Below are 4,554 nucleotides of genomic sequence, written 5' to 3'. Positions count from 1 at the left end.
TGACTAATACATAAGAAAGAAAGAAATATTTTCCTTTGGAATGGTGACAAGAGTTATACTGACATTATCTTACGTAATGCTCATAAAATCCTGTAAAATTGTCCCAAGAATTTAAGATAATTCTCAAAGTCACCTAACAAGTGAATAGATGAGACTAGGATACAAATCTAAGCCAAACTAATCCAAAGCATGAAACTTTTAACTCCAAACCACATGCTCCAAAGCATCTGCTATACTGAGGTTCATAGCAGAACAAAGTGCAAGCTGAATGATAGAAGAATCCTACTTCTGAATTAGCTGCCGGAAAATCAGCAACTATGCCAGCTAAGCCTTAGAGATCAAAACATGTGACTCAACTATTGTCCTTTCCCCTAAAAATTTCTACCTCTATATTATGCAATGAAGTTGAAAGTTACATACAAATCTGGTACCATAATCCCTTTTAGGAAAAACTCTTGCAAGAGTTCTTGACTCAGTGATGCTATATGAAAAGTATATGTAGCAGTATGTGACAAGTGCGTGTGACAAGTGCTATAGGTAAAAATGTCAAAGGTCTAGATAGCAGCTAATGTCAAAGCTTGCCTGCATGACAGCAGTAGTTGTACTAGTGTTCCTTGATAAGAGAGGCAGAGAAGGGAGAAAAGGAAATAGAACAAGTGAGCAATACTGGGAGGCAAGGAGTCTAGACTGAATTGACAAATTCTATTTTTATAACATAAGTAAGTAAAGGCAAATAGAACTGGGATAAACTGAAAGATCAGTAAAACGTCACAATGGTGAATTTTTAAGAATGTCAACTTTTTTCCCTTCTGCTTTTATCAAACCTTCATTAAAGTATATAGTCACAAAATATTTTTATTATATGGAGATCTGAGGTGTCAAGTTTCAAATCAAGGTCAATAAATTTGGATTTCTTTTTTTTTTAATTTGGATTTCTACAGCCCATGTATTCAAAAGGTCAAGGAAATTTCACGTAGGGCAAGAGAGTTCCCAGTTTTACGGTAGGACAATTAAAACACATAAATATGCCTTCACATATATTCTCAAACAGACTGTTTATGATCTATAATTTTCTCACCATGTTCTAACCAGCCCAAGGAGGAAAAAATGAAGACCTACTGTTTGACTTGGCCAACCATTGAAACACGGGCAGACTCCAGATTGCGAATCTGTCCACTCTTTACACTAGAAAGATATAATAAAAAAAAAAAAGAACACAGGTTATTCCACATCCATTTTATTATATCACTAGAGCCAAATGAACAATTCAATAGGTTATTCTTCTTCTGATTTGTGATCATCAGTGCTGTTGACTATAATGATTACCAACTATTTCCTACATGGCTCTTGTAAGCCAAATCATGAAAATGAAAATGAAGTAAAGACATTACAGCAATTTCAATTCTGCAAATATTTACCAAGAGGCATATAACTCAACTAGCATGGAGAATAAGGAAAGAGGAGACAAAATTACAAAAGGTAATTTTAACATCAAAATGCGTTCAAAGAAAATACTTGATTCTGAAATAGAAGGTTAGAAAGACTTTCCAGAGATTTTGTCTAAACTGAGGATTGAAAAGGATAACTGAAATATAAAAGAAAGTGGTCAGAACTTTCTAGGTAGAGGGCACATTGTGTACAAAAGGAATGTGATTTAATAAAGTCAGCAGATGATGATTTTAAAAGACAATGTACAAACCAGAGACTCGTACATCAATGTTCATAGCAGTTAATCACCACCACATGAACATGGAAACAGCCCAGTTGTCCAACCACAGTTGAGTGGATTGAGAAATTTTGGTACATTCATACAATGGAATACTACATGGTATGCAGGGGCAATGATTTTGTAAATTACTACCTAGCTTGGGAGGGATCGGACAGCATTATGCTGAGTGAACTGACTCAGTCCCACAAGGACAAATATTGTATAAAACCATTATTGTAGAATGAGTATGAGGATCCAAGGGCGGGGGAGGGTAGAAGCAGAGGGATGAGGATGTGTGGGGAGGGGGTGTGTGTGTGTATGTGTGTGTGTGAGAGAGAGAAATTGGAAGAATCTAGTCTGAAAAACAATGTATTCAAATTCTGTAAACTAGTTGGTTGGTATATGCTATTGAGTTTTTAAAATTTTTTTTATTATAGTAAACTAGTGTAATAAAAAATAATTTTTAAAAAAAGACAGGGTGCAATGAGCAGTGGAAGAGAGCAAAGAGGAGCTGTGGCAGGACAGGATAGGTAGGCAGAGCTAGCTCCTACAGCACCTTGCTTTACTGTACAGTTGTCTTATACCTGTCAACCCAAGTGACCTTATTTTTTATTAACAACTCTTATATTTGACCTAATCACTTACTTTGAATGTAAACCGAAACAATCACAACTACTACCTCATTTTTCTATTAATCTACTCTGTTCTATACCGATGAGTCAGAACTGATCCATAGCTGACCCGCCTGTGGGTTTTCAAGAGGCAGTTAATCGCACGGGAGGAAACTGCCTATCCTTCTCTCACAGAGCAGCTGGTGGAACTGCGTGCCTTTGGGATTGCAGTGCAGATTCTTACTACTAGGCCACCAGAAATCCATACCAATCTATTACTTTACCAGTATTTATAGCCACATATTCTGCCTTGATGCCTGTTGAACATGTCAAATCTCTGTATCCCTATAAAACGCCTACTCTGGACACCTACCTGTTCCCATCTTCTCTTGCTTATGAAAAATATCTTTATCAATCTTCTCTCAACTGGTTATCATAAACATACTGTACATTCACTGTAGCTATCACCTCATTCTTCTACTCTCCTATACAATAAAATTCTTTAAGCAAGTTTTCTTTCTTCCTTTTTCCATTTTGTCACCTCTTATCCTTTCTCCAACATAGCAATCCATTTTTATCTCCCGGTTATTTCCTGAAATTACTTTTGTTAAAAGTCATGAAGACCTCTATTTTGTCCATTCCAGTGGTCCTTTTGTGGTTTTAATCTTGATCTCTCAACAGCCTTTTATGCTCTCTCTCCTTCTAGAAATATTGTTATAGTCTCTTCTGGTTTCCCTTTTACCTCATCAAATGTGCCTTTTCCATTTTCTTTGCTGTATCTTTCCCTCTATCTAAGCTCTAAATGTTACAGAACATATCAAGGCATTTTTCTCTATATAAAATTCTTTGGTTTTAAATATCTGGGCAATATTTTCAATGTATCTTTAGTCCACTTTACATAATAAGCATTTAAGGTTATTAAAAAATACACCTGATTCTGTTTCCCTTAACAGCTCCCAAATCTGTCTCTACCATCCAGGCAGCTAGATGAATAGATGTCACTAAGCAAGTCCTATCAGTTCTTCAAAATACATTCCAAAGCTGACTATCATTTCCTCTCTTACTATCCTCGTCTATGCTCGCAATCATCATTCTCCTATTCTACTACAAATTACCAATTTCCTACTTCTATTATCCCACTTTTCCTCTCCTTCCCCTGCTCCATGTTCACTGAGCATGTTCTTAATGACCATACCCTACTGCTTCTCATTCAGAAGATCAGAGAGCAAAAGGAAGAATACACTACACTATAAAACTTTAGCTTTAGCTGCATTTCAACACTTTTCTCTTTTAAAAATAACCAAAATATACCTCATAGAATATTCCAGATTCCTGGGCTTAATTAAAAAGTGAGCTTTAAAGATAAGCAGACCTCACAGAACTTAGATAAAACTCTTAATGTATTTTGTATATGGCAATGGAAAGAGATCTCCTTAAGAGACCTCCAGAGATATACTGGGTTGTCAGCCTCTTTTCTGTAACCCCTGTGCTTCCTTCACTGCATTGTTCAAATGCTTACTTGTTTGTATCCTTAAGTTTATTTATTTATTTATTACATTTTATTATGTCAGATGGGTGAGGGCTTTAGGGGGCAGTGGAGCACACTCAGTCTTTGGTAGTCACTTTCCTCACAGCAGCCAGGACATTGCCAAGTTCTCATTTCTCTTGGCAAGGGTGTCACCCCCCCACCCACTCTTTTCTTGATGAACTTGAGAGCCCACTTGTCCTTGGAGACCATGAACAGCTCTATAGTACACGCTCATAGGTCATGAAGCCATACACCTCCCGGATCATATTCTGCATAAACTCTGTGTGGTTGGTGAGGCAACGGTAGTGGCAGCTGTGTCTCAGCTTGCTCACGTTCTTGGTTTCTTTGTGGCCCTTGTTGAAGCCCATGGCCATGGGGCAGCGCAAAGTCATGTCTGCTGTGCTTCAATGGCTGCTTTGGAGGAAGCTATACTTACTTTTTTTAAAATCAAAATTGAGTTTCATACATCTCCATTTCTTAAATTAGGTACTGAGACATCTTAGGTACTCATCAATGTTTATGGAATAAATGGGGGGAAAACCTGGAGTAATTTTCTCACTGGTTACTACTGGGAACCTAACAGCAGCTGCGTACTTAATACTATGGCTAACTATCAGAGACTGGTGTGTGGGACTGGTGATTTTGAAAGAGTAAGAATCCTCTGTCATGGCTATGTACAAGGGCAGGTAGAAGCAAGCTCATCAAAC

General features: G+C 37.4%; 1 pseudogene; it reads right to left on the bottom strand.

The window, feature by feature from the left end:
• Window positions 1–3,924: 3,924 nt before the first annotated feature.
• On the bottom strand, window positions 3,925–4,239 carry LOC102866171 (annotated as a pseudogene).
• Between the last annotated feature and the right edge of the window lie 315 nt (window positions 4,240–4,554).

This window comes from Elephantulus edwardii, unplaced genomic scaffold, assembly GCF_000299155.1.
Source record: "Elephantulus edwardii isolate Elephantulus edwardi_28Jun2011 unplaced genomic scaffold, EleEdw1.0 scaffold00044, whole genome shotgun sequence".
Lineage (NCBI taxonomy): Eukaryota > Metazoa > Chordata > Mammalia > Macroscelidea > Macroscelididae > Elephantulus > Elephantulus edwardii.
The sequence above is the reverse complement of the archived record's forward strand: the minus strand, read 5'-3'. Positions and strand labels throughout refer to the sequence as shown.